The sequence below is a fragment of the Pelobates fuscus genome, chromosome 11 (assembly GCF_036172605.1).
Source record: "Pelobates fuscus isolate aPelFus1 chromosome 11, aPelFus1.pri, whole genome shotgun sequence".
In the NCBI taxonomy this organism is placed as follows: Eukaryota; Metazoa; Chordata; class Amphibia; order Anura; family Pelobatidae; genus Pelobates; species Pelobates fuscus.
The window spans coordinates 99,959,823-99,980,304 of record NC_086327.1 but is presented as its reverse complement, the minus strand read 5'-3'; the positions used below and the strand labels follow the sequence as shown (position 1 = coordinate 99,980,304).

The 20,482-nt window shown below is 41.4% G+C and overlaps 1 protein-coding gene across 1 annotated transcript in view; it reads right to left on the bottom strand.

The window, feature by feature from the left end:
• Positions 1-20,482, bottom strand: part of AADACL4 (arylacetamide deacetylase like 4) — a 32,757-nt gene that overhangs the window by 11,847 nt on the left and 428 nt on the right. The gene's annotated exons all lie outside the window — the stretch shown is intronic.

Genomic DNA, 20,482 nt, shown 5'->3' with positions numbered 1-20,482 from the left:
GGGCCTGGATCTCCCCCCGGACTCCCTCGGACAAGAGGCACCTACACGCTCTCGAGGCCTAGACCCCGTCCATGCAGCGGTATTCAAGCCCAGACAGAGAACCACGGAGACCCACGCAGTGGCCACAACTTGACTCTCTTACAGCTCGGGACGTACCAGCGCCGGGCAAGGGCTGGACTATCTGCCATGTTGCCCCAGAAGTATCTCAGACCTGTACGGGAACGACCTCACACTAAAGCAAAATATCTGGACTCTGACATATCACACAGGCCAAGGGCGACTCCTAGCCGACCAAGCAGGGTATACCGCAAAGCATCCTTCTCGCTTGCAACCTATACACCCTATAGGACTACACCAGATGCTAATTACAGTTATATTTCTGTTTTATTTCCATAATTTTCATCCTCATTTATGTTTGGCTAACCACTGGCAGTCTACCCCTAATTGAATACACTTAAGTTGGTTTCCGCTTCCCTTAGCGACAATAGACCACCTTGGTTGTTGTGCAGATAATACAAGTAAAGGGTCTATACTGTAACTGTAGGCGAACACTAAGAGCCAACGGTCCGTACAACCACTGTATGCCACTGTTTTATGCAAGCGTCCTATGCATCCTATGTGTGCTGATATTTATGCAAACATTATATGCAATAGCTATTTGCAAGTATTGTGTACACAGTCTATGCCATTAGTATATGCAACTGTTCCAAGCGACCATTCTACACGATCGATGTCTGCAACTATTTTTTGCTAAAGTTTTGTACCATTGTTATATGCGACTGTAGGGAGCAAATGGTGGGTGCAATTATTTACGCAGATACAGTATACAACCGTCAGGCGAGACTGAAGGGGGCAGATATAGTATGCAAACACTCTATGCAAACGTAATATGCAGATGTTGGGTGCGCATGGGCGGTGCAATTGGAGTGTGCAGATATCCTGTGCAACTACCCTACGCAAACGATATGTGCAGCTATTTCAGGCTACATTCCATGCAACAGTTCTCTGCAACTAATACATGCAAACGTTTTATACACTCGTTATATGTTAATGTTATGCGTAACGTTCTGCGCAACTGTTTTACACAAATGATACCTGCAATTGAGATCCGCGACTGTTCGCTGTATAATTTTTATTCCTACTTTTAATATGGTAATGCAAACGTATAGTTATGTTGGATAACAAAAGAAACAAAAATGTGCGAATATCTATGTCACTGTCTACAATGTATAAATCCTGCAATACGCTGTTGTGGCGTCTGACGAAACCATGTACCCACCCGCACAACAAAAATAAAGAATTGAAAAAAAAAAAAAAAAAGTAGACAGACAATGTAATAGAGCAGCAGGAAATGCTAGCAGAATGCTGGGTTGTATAGGGAGAGGTATTAGCAGTAGAAAGAGGGAAGTGACCATACCATTGTACAGAACACTGGTGAGACCTCACTTGGAGTATTGTACGCAGTACTGGAGACTGTATCTTCAGAAGGATATTAATACCTTAGAGAGAGTTCAGAGAAGGGCTACTAAACTGGTTCATGGATTGCAGGATAAAACTTACCAGGAAAGGTTAAAGGATCTTAACATGTATAGCTTGGAGGAAAGACGAGACAGGGGGGATATGATAGAAACATTTAAATACATAAAGGGAATCAACACAGTAAAGGAGGAGACTATATTTAAAAGAAGAAAAACTACCACAACAAGAGGACATAGTCTTAAATTAGAGGGGCAAAGGTTTAAAAATAATATCAGGAAGTATTACTTTACTGAGAGGGTAGTGGATGCATGGATTAGCCTTCCAGCTGAAGTGGTAGAGGTTAACACAGTAAAGGAGTTTAAGCATGTGTGGGATAGGCATAAGGCTATCCTAACTATAAGATAAGGCCAGGGACTAATGAAAGTATTTAGAAAATTGGGCAGACTAGATGTTCCGAATGGTCCTTATCTGCCGTCACATTCTATGTAACACAATTCATTACATGTAAATGGCAAATGTGGGAACAAATAACACCAATGGAAAGTGGATAAAAAAATGCCAGCTGTATTGTTGGGATGAAAAGAGCAGGATTTGGAGGTTGATTTGTAATGAGAAGTGAGAGAGCAGAGACAAAAACATACCAAGATGGTGAGTCTATAAAAGAATAAAAAACAAAAAACTAGTGTACTGTTAAGACAATATGTTCCCTTGATAAAGGCATTTTTGCCAAAATGTTGGGGGTGTTTTGGTGACTGGCTCTGTCCCTGCTTCTCCCTAGGTCTGGTATGCTTATTGTTATATATCTTTGTATATTTATATCTATGTTTGTGGGGTTGGATTAGACTGGTATTTTTTTTCTCTAGTTTTGTATATTCATATAAGACGCTTTTGGCGTTTATACATATATATTCAGATTTTTTCTGATCATTGCTGTATAGCGTGACATGATCCTATATTTTGGATCTTTATGTTATGTGATATTCTTATAGAGTATATTAATAAAGATTGTTTTATTACTATTGATGGTTGTGCTCCGTACTCTATTGTTAAGACAATATGTTCTGGCAGTTAGTCACGTTATCTGCCTTAAGTAGACAGATCAGGGTAAGTGAACTAGTTATAGATAAGTGTCATCAGCATATAAGCAAAGAAGAAAGACTCACAGGCACTCCAAATTCAAGCCGCAGGCAGTTTTATTGTAACAGAATATAACGCAACGTTTCGACTGTAAAGGTCTTTTTCAAGCTGACACCACATGGTGAAAAATGTGCTTAAATAACAAACAATGTCAAACAGGAAATCAGTCAATAATCCAATTAACTAATTAATTGGAGTTACTAATTGATACAAAGCAATTTAAAAACACATACCAGTGCCAATAGTGTTTCAAAATAAATACAGGGATCAAATCCCATAATATATTAATTGTATCAAAAGTCACAAACAGTAGTACATCAATAAAAATAAAACATAAATCACTATACCATTATACAATTGCTAGGAATAGTCTGGAAAGTGTATACATATACATCCTACTGTAACATAAGAACATGTTCAAATAATTAGTTTACCTACAAGTGCCCAATAGATGAGAGAAAATAACAGGATAAATCAAATAAATGAAATAAAATAAAATAAATACATGATAAATATCTTCAGTGGCGTCCAGACGCAGCTCATTTCCGAGTGTGTGAACCGCATGTACACTGCTTATCAGCATATAAGCAACATTTGAATTCAGAGAAAGGTATTAATTTGCCATTGAAAATGACATGGATCCAGAACGGAACCTTCTTTTAATCTAAATTTAATATGTAGTGAGAAAAAGGTGTTGCCAGAGATTGCAGCCTTTCCAAGAGACTTGATAATGCAGAATACACAATTCCTAATTATCAATGTCAATGAAGTCCATCGTGGAATGGAAATGATAGGCTAAGAGACCTGAGCTCCCTAGGCCCACCTGCCTCAGCCTATCACTACAATCCACGTTGTAAGAAGTTAATATTAAAGGAACACTATAATATTAGGAGCACTATAATATTAGGCATACAACCATGTATTTATAACGCTATAGTTTTCTTCTCACTAGTTGAAGTATTGCCCCCGCAAGGGTTAAAAAATATTTGTTTACCTTATATGCCTACCACTGTCGCCTTGCGGCAGCCACTCAAAGTTCTTTCTGGTGAAAGTCGCAATAAAATGTTGCTCACAGAATGCATCAGATCGGCACAGCGCATCAATTTGCATGCATTTGCAATAGCCTCCCAATGGGGAAGCATTGGATTGGCTAAAATAATGAATGCTGATTATCTCAGCCAATCCAATGCTTCCCCATTGGGAGGCTATTGCAAATGCATGCAAATTGATGCGCTGTGCCGATCTGATGCATTCTGTGAGCAACATTTTATTGCGACTTTCACCAGAAAGAACTTTGAGTGGCTGTCAGGAAGGAAGCCACTAAATGTGAGTTTAACCTTCCAGTGAAAACAATGTCATGACTACAAAACAGCAATGTTTTACATTGTAGAGTTAAATGGTCTGGGTACCTTTACTGTCCCTTTAATAGTGCAACAGTGTACATTTCACATTGTGAAGTTAGGTTGAGAAGGGGTGTGCAAGAGCTTTTACAAAAAATGGATGCTACTCCTGTAGACGCTGAGCTATAGAAGTTACTTTGCTTAGACTACCCCTTTAACTCAAGAAATGAGCAATTCTGAAATGTGACTCTCTACTAAATCTTTCTGATAAGCTAAAGTAAACATGATATAATGCACTCCTTCAGTCATGGGGGAAAGGCATTTAGCCAGTAGTAAAATTAAAAGACCAATTGTCTATTGAGCTCTGTGTTTCAGAATGTTACTATCACTCAATGTACATTGTTACTTGTATGTGATGAAAATGGATTGGACTGTACAGGAAAGAAGTGAAGCTTTAGCTGCTATAATTTTATTTTAATTTTGCACAAAGGAATATCCTGTATTGTCTAACATTACATTTCTGACGCTGCCATCAATACCTATCTATCTTAATTTCCTAGAATGCACATGAGATATCCTATATCTTAATCTATTGAAAGTGTTTAAAACCGATTTATCTTGATTTCTGCACCTGAAAATTCTTTGGCACACTCATTCTAGTAATCTTTAAGGCCTTCCTTATAAAACTGCGTTCAGTGGCAGAACTAATGAACAGAGGGCACTGTGCAAACAAATTGGTGAATCCACTAAAGGCAAAAGTTAAGCAACGGTAACTAATAGTTATAGCAATTTAAAGGTATGTGACGAGACCAATCTCGCCACTGTGCATTGGAGGAGCCTGGTTGCCCGCCTGCTGCCTTTAGACTATGGGCCCCATGTTGAAACGCTTGATTTTCCCCTGCAAAGACATGAAAGCCGGGTCATTCGGTGCTTGCCCTGTTTAAGTGGTGATACCCCAGATAGCTATGCCATGGAGCCCATTCATATAATGAAAGACTATGGGAAAGACTTTGGCTCCATGGCAATTGAACTGTATGTGTGTGGTCTGAGCGCCATTCAGTAATAATGTGTGCTCAGACCTAAGCTATCTGGGAATATGTTGCATGTCTGTATTTTATGTAATCAATGTAACCTTGTGTATTTTATTGTATTTTACTGTCTTTTTACTGCTATGTGCTTAATGGAGTTTTGCCTCTGTCCTTGGAGATAATTGGATTACTTCCCAATTATCTCCAGGATAGAAGACTCTGTGGAACTGGTTTTGGGCAGAAAAGCTATGCTTCCCTTGGTCATAAAGGACTTCGATCTATCTTTTGAACCAATGGACCAATGTGGATGATTTTGACACATGTTCGTATTTGGAGTATGCTGATTCTGAAAAATTTAAGTTTCATGTGAATGTGATGCATACCTTTAAAGTTATGAATAATGTGGAAAAACTGTATTTCTCTGCCTGTAATAATTACATTACCCATTGTGTAAAGTAATTGTATCACAGGCAGAGGGGAGGATGTTGTGTGGGAGTGTTTGAGTGTATTGTACGTGTTTATTGGTTGTTTTCCAAAACCCTGTGGGTGGTACTAATGTGTGTATAAGAACAATAAACCCACAGCTCTGGCTGTTCACTGCTTGACTCTCAACACAGAGCTTTGTCTCGTTCTTGGGGGGGATTTACTGTATGCTGTTAGAGACTGATTGCCAGGAGTGTAAGCCGCTTGGGTGCTTTTCCTGTTCAGCTGCTAGCAGCTATTCGTGAGGTTCCAGTTCGGGAGTTTGGAGTTCTACTTAGTATCCTGTTCGGGAGTTTGGGGTTCTGCAGTAGCTGTGCCTGTGTCTCTGGAAGGGGAAGATCTACTAAATGGCGGTTTAACCCGTTTATGCCTGGGGGTACCGTTACAAGGTATATTTACCTATGCCTCCAAACTACCACGATTCTGGAGGGACAGTCCCAATTTTTGTCCCAAAACCTTCATGCCACATAGGTATACAAGTAAGTCTAAGCAGGCGTGACAAAGACTATATTTTGAGAGCAGAAGCATTGCTGTAAACGGTTCCTGTAATAAAGACTGCCTTTTGAGGAAACTGTCGCATGTGCCTAGGCTTTTTTGTATACCACCATGATAGGCAGGCAGCCTGGCACGTAATCACTCTGACCTGCCAGTAATAGGACAGACTGCTCCCTTTCCTGTCGGGTCTACCCCTTTTAGGCAGGTCAATTGCATCACTGACCTGCCCCTTCTACCCCCTCCTACCAGCATCCCGACACAGGAGTTGGGAGATATATATTTACCAAAATACATTGAGATGCAATGGTCTGGGTACCTTTACTGTCCCTTTAATAGTGCAACAGTGTACATTTCACATTGTGAAAGTCAGGTTGAGAAGGGGTGTGCAAGAGCTTTTACAAAAAATGGATGCTACTCCTGTAGACGCTGAGCTATAGAAGTTACTTTGCTTAGACTACCCATTTAACTCAAGAAATGAGCAATTCTGAAATGTGACTCTCTACTAAATCTTTCTGATAAGCTAAAGTAAACATGATATAATGCACTCCTTCAGTCATGGGGGAAAGGCATTTAGCCAGTAGTAAAAATTAAAAGACCAATTGTCTATTGAGCTCTGTGTTGCAGAATGTTACTATCACTCAATGTACCTTGTTACTTGTATGTGATGAAAATGGATTGGACTGTACAGGAAAGAAGTGAAGCTTTACCTGCTATAATTTTATTTTAATTTTGCACAAAGGAATATGCTGTATTGTTTAACATTACATTTCTGATGAAATGCTTGATTTTCCCCTGCAAAGACATGAAAGCCGGGTCATTCGGTGCTTGCCCTGTTTGAGCGGTGATACCCCAGATAGCTATGCCATGGAGCCCATTCGTATAATGAAAGACTATGGGAAAGACTTTGGCTCCATGGCAATTGAACTGTATGTGTGTGGTCTGAACGCCATTCAGTAATAATGTGTGCTCAGACCTAAGCTATCTGGGGATATGTTGCATGTCTGTATTTTATGTAATAAATTTAACCTTGTGTATTTTATTGTATTTTACTGTCTTTTTACTGCCATGTGCTTAATGGAGTTTTGCCTCTGTCCTTGGAGATAATTGGATTACTTCCCAATTATCTCCAGGATAGAAGACTCTGTGGAACTGGTTTTTGGCAGAAAAGCCATGCTTCCCTTGGTCATAAAGGACTTTGATCTATCTTTTGAACCAATGGACCAATGTGGATGATTTTGACACATGTTCGTATTTGGAGTATGCAGATTCTGAAAAATGTAAGTTTTATGTGAATGTAATGCATCCCTTTAAAGTTATGAATAATGTGGAAAAACTATATTTCTCTGCCTGTAATAATTACATTACCCATTGTGTAAAGTAATTGTATCACAGGCAGAGGGGAGGATGTTGTGTGGGAGTGTTTGAGTGTATTGTACGTGTTTATTGGTTGTTTTCCAAAACCCTGTGGTTGGTACTAATGTGTATATAAGAACAATAAACCCACAGCTCTGGCTGTTCACTGCTTGACCCTCAACACAGAGCTTTGTCTCGTTCTTGGGGGGGATTTACTGTATGCTGTTAGAGACTGATTGCCAGGAGTGTAAGCCTCTTGGGTGCTTTTCCTGTTCAGCTGCTAGCAGCTATTCGTGGGGTTCCAGTTCAGGAGTTTGGAGTGCTACGTGGTATCCTGTTCGGGAGTTTGGGGTTCTGCAGTAGCTGTGCCTGTGTCTCTGGAAGGGGAAGATCTACTAAATGGCGGTTTAACCCGTTTATGCCTGGGGGTACCGTTACAAGGTATATTTACCTATGCCTCCAAACTGCCACGATTCTGGAAGGACAGTCCCAATTTTTGTCCCAAAACCTTCATGCCACATAGGTATACAAGTAAGTCTAAGCAGGCTTGACAAAGACTATATTTTGAGAGCAGAAGCATTGCTGTAAACGGTTCCTGTAATAAAGACTGCCTTTTGAGGAAACTGTCGCATGTGCCTAGGCTTTTTTGTATACCACCATGATAGGCAGGCCTTTTAGGCAGGTCAATTGCATCACTGACCTGCCCCTTCTACCCCCTCCTACCAGCATACCGACACAGGAGTTGGGAGATATATATTTACCAAAATACATTGAGATGCAATGGTCTGGGTACCTTTACTGTCCCTTTAATAGTGCAACAGTGTACATTTCACATTGTGAAAGTCAGGTTGAGAAGGGGTGTGCAAGAGCTTTTACAAAAAATGGATGCTACTCCTGTAGACGCTGAGCTATAGAAGTTACTTTGCTTAGACTACCCATTTAACTCAAGAAATGAGCAATTCTGAAATGTGACTCTCTACTAAATCTTTCTGATAAGCTAAAGTAAACATGATATAATGCACTCCTTCAGTCATGGGGGAAAGGCATTTAGCCAGTAGTAAAATTAAAAGACCAATTGTCTATTGAGCTCTGTGTTTCAGAATGTTACTATCACTCAATGTACCTTGTTACTTGTATGTGATGAAAATGGATTGGACTGTACAGGAAAGAAGTGAAGCTTTACCTGCTATAATTTTATTTTAATTTTGCACAAAGGAATATGCTGTATTGTTTAACATTACATTTCTGATGAAATGCTTGATTTTCCCCTGCAAAGATATGAAAGCCGGGTCATTCGGTGCTTGCCCTGTTTGAGCGGTGATACCCCAGATAGCTATGCCTGCTCCCTTTCCTGTCGGGTCTACCCCTTTTAGGCAGGTCAATTGCATCACTGACCTGCCCCTTCTACCCCCTCCTACCAGCATCCCGACACAGGAGTTGGGAGATATGTATTTACCAAAATACATATATCCACAGATTCTCCTTACCTTCCTACAGTTCATTGGGACTGTACCGATTCGGGGCCCTGTCCCACCATGATTAGTTCTCTGGTGTTGCTGCATCTGGGGACACCAAGGAACTGTCCCCGATCAGCATAGCATGAACTAAACAAAAGATGTAGAATTTAGTCAGGGTATTTACCCCCTTTAAAAGTGTTATGCACTACACCAAGGCGTGGGAAAGGGATATTGGCCCCCCCAATGACCCATCAGACTGGTCGGCAATATGGGAGGCAACTGCTTCCCTTACTATATGTGTAAACCATAGGGAACAGGCCTATAAAACGCTCCTCAGATGGTACCTGACGCCCCTAAGGTTGAAACAGATTAAATGCTCGACCACTGACGAATGCTGGAAGGGCTGCGGGTCTCAGGGTACCTATATTCACGCCTGGTGGCATTGCCCCCACATAACACAACTCTGGACAAAAGTGGCAGACCTTACATCAGCTCTCCTACACACTGAGATTCCACTAGACCCATGGATCTGGCTACTATCCAAACCCCATACCCCCCTATTCAGGGCACAAAACAAACTACTCGCCAAGATCGCCTTAGCCACTCGTCGCACAATCGCCGAACAATGGGGCAACAAACACATTCCCACCCTGGACACAACCATCAGGAAAATAGAGGAAGCCAGGGAGATGGACAATCTATCGGCCCTACTCCACGACACAACCCACCACCACAACAAAATATGGGACCCCTGGGTCATTTATACCCAGGGCCAGATTAAGAGCCCAGAGGGCCTGGAGCTGACAATTATGATGGGCCTAATTACAGAATCTTCTCGACCAAAAACACTAAAACATACCTCCCAAGCGTCTAAAATTGCCCAATGTGTTGTGTATGTATTCTGATGGAGATGGCGTTGGAGGGAAACTCAAAGGATGCAGCTATATGAAAACACATACTCTATGCTAATCTCTCTCTAATTTATGCTTTCATCTTTCAAGTAAATCCAGAACCCCTAACAGCAGTGTCCAGTGAAGCAGGAAGTCAAAGGGAAGGGTAAAAGGGTGTGCCACTGACGCAAATCACGTGACCAGACCTGCCAAAAGGGGTGAACATGCCCAAAAAGGGGGCATGTCTGTCCAAAGAATTGGAAGGCCAGCCTGGCATACTATGCAGGCATACTATGCAGGCAGCACCCAGAGCTTAACATAAATGCATCAAATGATGCACCTACCCCACGCTTTCTAAGGACTGTCCCCTAGCACTCACATGTCCACTTGTCTCCTTACCTTCTTACTAGCAGGCAGACATTCCTGGTATATAGTCTGGGACAGAGTAAAGGTGTATATAGTGAGTGTAGAAGAAAGAGGACATGTCACAGTGTTAGAGAAACCAAAGTCTGCATTACCTAATTACCTAATTTTATTGTCAGCCAGTCCACACAAGTTTTGTTGCCATACATCCCTCTTAAACAAACTTAAAGGGACACTATAGTCACCAGAACAACTACAGATTATTGTATTTGTTCTGGTAAGTAGAATCATTCCCTTTAGGCTTTTTGCAGTAAACAATGTGTTTTCAGAGAAAATAACTCCACTGGCCACTCCTTAGATGGCGGCTAGAGGTGCTTCCTGGGGCAGTACTGCCTAGTGTGCAGCACTACCATTCAGTGTCTCCACCCTCTGCATGCAGACACTGAATTTTCCTCATAGAGATGCATTGATTCAATTTATCTTTATGAGGAGATGCTGATTGGCCAGGGCTATGTTTGACTTGTGCTGGCTCTGTCCCTGATCTGCCTAGTTGACAGTCTCAGCCAATCCTACAGGGAAGCATTGCAATTTGCTCAGACCACCACTTCTGATGATGTCAGCAGACAGAGTCAGTTCAGAGGCAGAGCCAGCAGCTGCAGACTACAGAATACAAGTAAGATTTTACTATATTTAGGGAGGCAAGAAGGGGCCAGGGGGGGCTAGATGGTGGTTTTTACATTATAGGGTCAGAAATACCTGATTGTTTTCCTGACCCTATAGTGTTCCTTTAAGCAAGAGTATATGAAGAGTAGTTAGGGTTTCCACCTTTCTTGGAAAAAAAATACCAGCCTTAATCATTTGTATAATTAATTAGTTATGCGTGACATCACATGATGTAAATCACAAGGAGTGACATGAGAGAAAATTCTGTAAAATCACCAACAAACTACTCACAGTTTGATTCTGCTGTATAGAGGAATTGCTCCCAGTGTCTCTCAGTCTCGCAAGTCACCCAGTGTCTCAGTGTCCCTATGTACCCCATGTAGCCCAGTCCCCTAGTCTTCCAGTGTCTGTGTCCCCATTTCTCCCATTGTCCCCATGTCTCAGTGTGTCACTAGGATACTAGGGGACACAGTGAGACATGGGGACACAGTCACCTGGGGACACAGAGACCTGGGGACACATGGGGGCACATGGGGACACAGAGACATGGGGACACAGAGACATGGGGACTCAGAGACATGGGGACTCAGAGACATGGGGACTCAGAGACATGGGGACTCAGAGACATGGGGACACAGAGACATGGGGACACAGAGACATGGGGACACAGAGACATGGGGACACAGAGACATGGGGACACAGAAACATTTGGGGCAAATTAAGACACTAGGGACACTGAGAGACATGGGAACACAGACAGTGGGAGACTAGGGGATACTGAGACACTATGGACACTGGCTGGGAGACACACTTGGGGACACTAGGAGACATGGGGACACTTGTGGACATAGACATGGGAGACATGGGGACACTTGAAGACATGTGGACACTGAGAGACATGGGGACACCGACACTGGGAGACTTGTGGACACTGGGAGACTTGTGGACACTGGGAGACTTGTGGACACTGGGAGACTTGTGGACACCGACACTGGGAGACTTGTGGACACTGGGAGACATAGGGACTGAGTCAATAGGGACACAGAGATATGGGGACACATACATTGGGAAGCTAGGGGAAACAGAGCCATGGGGACACTGGCTGGGGGACATGGGGACACTGTGTCCCTAGAATCTCCGTGTCCCCATGTCCCTATGTCTCACACTGTCCCCATGTGTATCAGCGTCCCCATGTCTCACAGTGCCCCCTAGTGTCTCAGTGTCACCATGTTTTCCAGTGTCCCCAAGTATCTGTGTCCCCAGGTCTCCCAGTGTCCCCAGGTCTCCCAGTGTCCCCTAGTGTATGTGTCCCCATGTGCCCTCTAGTGTCTCAGTGTCCCCATGTCTCCCTGCAGCCTTTCACCCTATCCCTCACTTACCTGAGCTGTAGAGCTGCTGTCTGGACTCTCTGTGCTGTGTAGCTGCTCCCCCACGGATCAGTGAGTAGTAGAGAGAGGCAGGGATATGCTGTAACTTCCTATCCCTGCCTCTCTCCACACACAGTGACCCCTACTGGCCGGTGCTGGCATTGCAGAGTAATGTCCGTTTATACTAAGAAAATTACCTGCATTTGTATTGCCGGTATTACTGCAATACCGGCTGTGCCAGGCAGCCTCAAATACCAGCTGTGCCATTAAAATACCAGTCAGGTGGCAAACCTAAGAGTAGTGTGTGTAAAAAACAAAACAAAAAAAAAAAGTAAAAAAAAAAAATAAATTTTTTTTTTAATTTATTTTTTTTAAATGGGCCTATTCCATGGGCCTGGGCCTGGAGCTGCAGCTCCATCAGCCCCTATGTTAATCCGGCCCTGTTTATACCCACCCTTAAAAATTCTCCCAATTCCGGAAGACAATCGCCCCGATCCCCTCCCCCACAACCCCTCCAAGATATCACTGCCCAGACCTTCCCTAACCCCCACACGCCTTCACCAGACCACTGGTAAATGTACCATCAATAGTAGCCCCACTCCATACTAACACCTCAACCCCCCCCTCACACAGCTACCGACTCTCAATCGGAATCAACGGCAACACGACCCCCCCCACAACACCGACCCCTCACCACCCGAAACCCACAAAGGGCTAACACCCCACCCCCCTCCCTCCCTAACTCTCACCACGAAACCCTCACCCCCCCAAGCAGGCTCCTGACCCGAAGCGCCCACCACAGAGCACTGACTTAGACAGATCAAGGCCTATCCACTGAACCAACTCCGCGCCATGACGTGAGGAACGGGCCTCATGGAGACCATAGAGACCTACGAACGTAAGCGCAACCCCCCCCCCCGCCTTCCCACCACCCTACCCGTCCCTGTAATCCCCCCTAGATGTACAAGGTACTAGCCCATATACACGCCCACTGACTTACAGCCCACCTCCTGAACATTCCGGAGAACAACAGCCAACGTCTCCGCGGAAGACTATCGCTAATGACATCCGATACACCAACCACAACTATCTCAGTCTCCTTATCCCCAATCCGGAAATGCCAAACCGTAACTCACCTGAATATAAGGACAGTACTTGTACCCCTCCCCTTCCTTATACTGTATCCTGCAATAACAGTTGAAAACTTTGAAAATAAGGATTGTACTTGTACCCCCCCCCCCCTTTTTTTTCATTCTGTATCCTGCATTAACAGTTGAAAACTTTGAAAATAAAGAATTTTGAAAAAAAAAAAAAAAAGTGTTATGCACATGTGCTGCCTTGAGTGTACGTGGATGGGACTGCAAACTTTGGACGTTGTCAGCAAAATAAATGGCGTCACTGGTACTCCCCTTATGTGAGCTCGTCCTACTTTCATATCTCCCTGTGCTGGGAGGTATTAATACATCATAGGTAATCATGGTGAGACAAGCACATGTTTAATAAACAAATACAGTCAGGGTTTTCTTTTAATAATATGAGAACTGTCAGGAATTCAATGGGAATTTCAAATATAGGACCAAAATAGCTTAATTGTTTTGGAAATTCCCCCAAAACAATTATGCTTCCATTTTGGCTATTTGATCTACATTTTAATTTTACTTTGAATTCTGAGTAATCCTGACAGTGGCAAATGCATAAGCCAACATACAAACACCCAGCTATTAGCACCTTTAAAAATATACCCCTCACTTGCAAAACAATACTGCTGCAAATTCCACTCACAAGCATCAACATAGCCAGTGATAATCAATTGCCCCTCCAACCTCCCCATAACCAGACAGAGAATAATGGTGATTGACATAATCTGACCTAATGTATGGATGCTGCCGATCGGATTGTAGTGAAGGTTAAGATAGTGAGAGTAATGCTTGATTGTAGTGGGATAATGGCTTAGAATAGAAGGGGTATTGTTTTAAATTGTAGGGGTAGTGTAGGAGGTGAGGGGTGGATTGTAGCGGGGGTAGTAGGAAGTGGCCGAGGCTTTTTACTGTTCCCTGCAAATCGTCAGAATATTATTTTTATTATGTACACACATTTGTACGTAGTACAGATTATAAATAAATTTATTCAGAATAAAATTAGAGATTTTCTACCACTCCTGTTACATAGTGTTCAGATGTAGGGGTCACAGGGTTAGCAATGCGGCTGACTAGCCTGAAAAACTGGTCTGTTTGCAATAGGGGAGGTTGGGTGAAAAATGCTGAATATACATTTTCACATGTTTTGTTTCAGCAGAAATTCTCACAAACCATAATTTAGCAAATGTGATTTTAACTGCTATTATGATCTTGTGTAGGAGGGAATTGTGCTGATGGTAGAAGGTACATTGTTTTTCTATATTTCTTTAACAATAAATCAATAAAATTCATTTTAACATGAATTAGCATGAATTTTAGAATGTTTTGGTAATTTACCAAGTTTTATTTTCACGTGCAGAAAATTCATGATCTAACGGTCTAATACAATTTCTAGAAAATGTGGTAATTTTTGTATTTTGCATATTTTAGCAGGAAATGCCACCCACCCTACACTTAAAAAAAAATAAAAAAAAATCATAAAAAAACCCAACCTCTACCATCATCCCCTCCCCACTTCCCCTCCAGCTATATTTGTTACTTAGGCACAGTTTATCTAGGTTAATGTACATATTTACAGTGCTTATCAACCAATTTAAAACAAGTGTTCTTAATGAGCCACAAATATTTCAGATTTTCTCTGAGTACTTTGCCCCAGCTACATCCACGGTGAGAAGCAGGTATTTCTTGTTAAGAAACTTGTACTGCAGCATTACCCAATCATTTAATAATTGAGCGTACTCTGGCTGAATATTCCCCCTAAATCCCACAAGTTGCCCAGAAGCAGCCGGCGGTTTGCAATGCATTCTCCAAGTGAAGAACTTTATTCCTAATAACACTTGTGATGATACAGGGCAGGATGGAAGTAAACTGGAAATGCACGGAAGTGGACAGGAAATATCAGATGGAAATTTAGAGGTAATTTGACTACTCCCTATTGGCTCAGTGACTTGACCAGTAGTAACAGCTCTCTTAAATATATAAGATAAAAATTTGCACTAAGGCGCAACTAGACCAAAGGGTGCTACTGGACCAATAAGTGGAGAATACAGCACCCTAAATTTCAGACAGACCTTAAAGACCACATTATAAAAATATAAAATAAATTTAAAAATGTTTGTTTTTTTAAAAATGGAGGTTTAGTTATAGTATATGATACATACACACATTGCATAAATCAACTGCAGGGACAACGTACTCAATTTTTGGCAGGTTCTATTCTAGCAAGTTAATGACTGCTCTAATGAGATTAATCATTAATGTATGATCTGTGTGTATACAAGCAAGGTGGCAGCCTGGAGTTGTAGAAGGTGAAAAAAGTGATAAGTGCTCTCTATCCAATAAAGCAGCTATTCACCAACAAGGAGTTCCTTTTACCTTGTGAACAATAGAACAAAGCAAGCTAGTAAATTAGGTGGACAGCGCTAAGAATTATTATTAAAAAATCATACATACAAAGGTAGCAGCAGATTTCGCAATTATGTTTCTTACTCTTAAAAAAAAGGAAATAAAAGTACAATGATAGTGCAGTATGTTATGAATAATATGGTGATAAAGATATATTCCAAAGGGGCACTCATGTTTTCCAGCGCTTAAAAACTTCCATTTTAGGAGCCTGGATGGAACAATCTGAACAAAGCGAAACATGTCAAGTGGAGATTAAGAATTGCCTACAAGGACTGGTTTTATGTATAGTTCTTTTTACTATATAGTTCACTTTTAAATAGTTTTATAAATTCTGTTTATTAATAAAGATTCCTTTTTAATACCCAGTCACTCTTGAGCTCCTTATACTCTCACCTTCACCCTGCTGTTCCGGATCTACATATATCCCTAGGTGGGGATTGTTCCACCTAAAGCTCCATACACTAGAGCAGGTCATTGCTCTAGCCAATGTAAGTAGGTCTAATATTATTTACTTATCCTACTTTTACATAAGTACTGTACCATTGGTATACATCCTTCATTTTTTTCATATGATGAACCGCACTACCTTGGGAATCTGATACCAGCAAAAAGAAATCCTTAGACAGGGATTGTTCCGTCCAGGCTCCTAAAATAGAGCTTTTTAAGCTCTGGAAAACGTGAGTGCCCCTTTGGAATATATCTTTATCACCATATTATTCATAACATACTGCACTACCATTGTACTTTTATTTCCTTTTTTTTAAGAGTAAGAAACATAATTGCGAAATCTGCTGCTACCTTTGTATGTATGATTTTATTATAATAATTCTTAGTGCTGTCCACCTAATTTGCTAGCTTGGAGTTGTAGAAGGGACACACACACACACACATGTGTTGCAGATTTGGCCCATTTAGTGCTTTAAAATATCTATTCTATTACTAGTGTGAAGCAGCTGACTTAAAACAGGTGAGAAAATGTAGGGCTACAGAAAATTAACTACTGAAGCATGTTGCAACAATTGCATTTATTTACATATTTATTTCAAATTATTTTATGGCTCAAGTGGGCTCTGTTCTGAGCACAGCGGTTTCCCCAATAATACCTCTCTTTCTATCTTTACCTTTTCCACCGTTTTTCTTTCTATGTCCTTCATATTAATCAACTATTAATCTGCTCCCCTCTATAATGTTGTACTCTTCCCATACCCATATTCACTCCTGTCGCTTCTTCCCATTCCTCTTCTTTCTCATTTTTCACTTGCTTAAATGATTGCACTTCTATGCTACATTGACTCTGTGTCTGTTATTCCTGAAAGAACATAACACCGTCTTGGCATTACTGCCATCTGTGTGTTACTGTAAAATCTCCAATAAATCTTATATTGAAGAAAAAAAACTATTTCTACGGATTATTACCGAGCTGCCAGTAGTTCTTTTTAATACATTAAAATGTGTCTTGGACGCTAGCATTGTCTAACAAAACCTATTGGGAATGTTTGTCTTCCAACTACACACTAAAATTCCTTTTTTTATTTAGTTTAACCAAGTACACATTTATCACAAACTTTTCACTAGTTACACGTTCCCTCACAGTACTTGCAGGAATAGGAAGTATTGGTATGAATCCTCTAACAAATTATGATTGGAGCTTCTGTGAGTCCAGAAGATCTGAATTTAGAGTTTTACTCATTGTGGGAAACATCTGGGGAAGACAAAATGTAAATCAAATCAAACTCGGCCCAGCTTGAGGAAGAAACGTAATTTGGAATCGCCCTAGTTTGGGAGTTCAATGCAATTTGCACTGGACATTTTCCAACTGGATTAAGTCATCAGCAATTCTGGTTTGATGAGATTAGATCCGTTTGTATTGAAACTTAGGGGTGAGCCAAGGATTAGTAATACCTGTTGCAGGTGTTCTCAACGTCGTTTATAGATGTTGCTAAATTGCTTTTCCCTTTACACTCATATCCCTTCCTTTTATATGCACAACCCCTTCACAATAATGAGCAACATAAAAACATAGGACTTACCATATCTAAAACCCTCACTTTAATTTCTACTTTTTCATACTACCGTTCTGCTCACTATGTTATGTGTATAACTTTACTATTTATGCTTGCATGCTCACAAGTGAAGTGAGTTCTTAATAAAGAATGTTAAAAAAAAGACAACATAGGACTTGATTTCATTAAAGCCAGTCATCGTCATCTGGAGCTTATACCAGGTACCCCTTGTATTTTATTAGCGGTAATAGTTAGTTTTTAATTATAGAGAGCAGCCACTGGCCGTTAACTGAGTTGCCTCTGGGAACCAACAGGTAATCAAAGAAAGTTGAGGCCAGTCAAAAGATGGGGGCAAACGAGATTGGTTTAAAAGTGAAAAAGCAAACCAAGGTTTAACATATATATTTGCAGAAAATCTGATTTTGGACGGGTAACAGGTCATTGCGCCATATCTCAGCTTAAAATTTGCACTGAGGAAATTTATGGATCTATGGATACTTAGAAGCCAGAAGAACCCAAACAAGCTATAATTCTGCAATACCAAACAAGTGCAGGCGGCAAATGCAATTCAACAATGATGCCATTTGGAGCTGAATTTTTGTATTGTGTTCTATCAAGATAATACTTCAACCTCACTCTGTATTTTTTAATTCTAATTATCTAAAAGATGAAATACCTCCTTGAATGTGTACTAAAAATAAAAAATAATAATCATTTTAAAAAATAAATATGATGGGTAGGGCTCCCGAAGGAGCAATAAAGTTAACAAGCAATATTAAGTTATCGCAATTTTTCTGTTCTATTTTTGATAGAAAAAATCTAGCACACCGTATCAATGAAAAAAGAAAAATACATTCACATTCAAGTTAAAATACTGTGTCAACAGTTTAAACAGTTTCTAGTTTTTTATTGTATATGTAGCATTTTGACATCTGATCTTTTACCTTTGTACTGCACCAGCAACACTTTATGATTAACAGATAATAATAATGTATCATCACAGGATTCCTAAAGAACACAAACTTTGCTATTCATGTGTTCTCTAAATGCAGCCTACACGCTGAGCTTGCAAAATTGCAGCAAATGTATGGATTGGAGTTCAACATCACACACAGACCTCTTGCAAGCACAGAGGAGTTCAGCACTTTAATACTAAAGACCAAATTGTACAATTTAATATATGTAAATACTAAATAGGTCTGTGTCTAAGCAGTTTGGCTATCAAAATGTATAGATTAAATTAAAGGGACACTATAGTCACCAGAACAACTACAGCTTCATGTAGTTCTGGTGAGTATAATCTTTGCCTTCAGGGATTTTCATGCCAACACTGCCTTTTCATGCTTCCTGGGGCAGTGCTGCACAGTAGACAGAACTGCTGTTCAGCGTCTCCACGCTCTGAATCGAGATGCTAAATGTTCCTCATAGAGATGCATTGATTCAATGCATCTCTATGAGGTGGTGCTGATTGGCCAAAACGGCATCTGGCCCTGCCCCCATCCCGTCTCCTTGCCGATTTCATTTCCGATTGCATTAGGCCACAATGTTGGGTGACGTCTGAGGAGGCAGACCTAGATGTCTTTAATAAATAAAGTTTTTTTTAACCCTTTATAAGCCTGAGGGGTGTGCCACAAGGGACCAGATGGCACTATAGTGTTAGGAATACAGATTTGTATTCCTAACATTATAGAATCCCTTTAATTTTACAATATATTGGTAAGATGCAGAATTCTCCCCATAGTAAAGCAATGGTATACTGTGTCTCTAAGATGAGTCTTTGATCGGCGTAGTGCAGAGACTGCCATGCATGGGGGACTTTGCACTATTGAGAATCATTAGATTGCCAGAGATATAATCTAAGATTGTGATTGGCTGAGTTTTAATCGGTTAAAGGATCACTATAGGGTCAGGAACCCAAACATGTATTCCTGACCCTATAGTGTTAAAACCACCATCTGTGCGCAGTGCATGTAGTGTGTGGTGGATGCAGTGTCTGTGCGCAGTGCATGTAGTGTGTGGTGGATGCAGTGTCTGTGCGCAGTGCATGTAGTGTGTGGTGGATGCAGTGTCTGTGTGTAGTGCATGTAGTGTGGGTAGTGGATGCAGTGTCTGTGTGTAGTGCATGTAGTGTGTGATGGATGCAGTGTATGTGTGTAGTGCATGTAGTGTGTATAGTGGATGCAGTGTCTGTGCGTAGTGCATGTAGTGTGTGATGGATGCAGTGTCTGTGTGTAGTGCATGTAGTGTGGGTAGTGGATGCAGTGTCTGTGTGTAGTGCATGTAGTGTGTGTAGTGGATGCAGTGTCTGTGTAGTGGATGCAGTGTCTGTGTAGTGGATGCAGTGTCTGTGTGTAGTGCATGTAGTGTGTGTGTGTGTGTAGTGGATGCAGTGATGTGTGTAGTGCATGTAGTGGATGCAGTGTCTTGTGAGGGGTGATTTTTTTTTTTTTTTTATGATTAAGTGTATTCCCCCCTCCCAGCTTCTTACCTGTGGTCAGGGAGGGGGGACATTAGTGTCCATAGTGGTCCAGTGGCACATTTTGCTGTGTCCTGTGGAGAGGGGGCCAAAAGTTTGATGTTTCCCTCTTGCATTTTTCTATAATTTTCTTTCGAGCCGAGTGAGCGTTGCAGAGGGTTGCTCTGGGAACGCTCCACGCGGCAACGCTCTCACAGTGGAGATGACAGGAAGCTGCAAGAGGGAAACATCACACTTCTGGGCCCCCCTCTCCACAGGACAAGGAAGTGAGGGACCCAGAACAGCATATATATGTAGCGGTAATCGCTCCATATATATATGCATTGACGTCCCATGCTCCACAGCAGGTGCTTTACAGTGTACAGTAAAAGTGCCGCCTGGAGCCGTGGCCCCACTGCTGCCAATG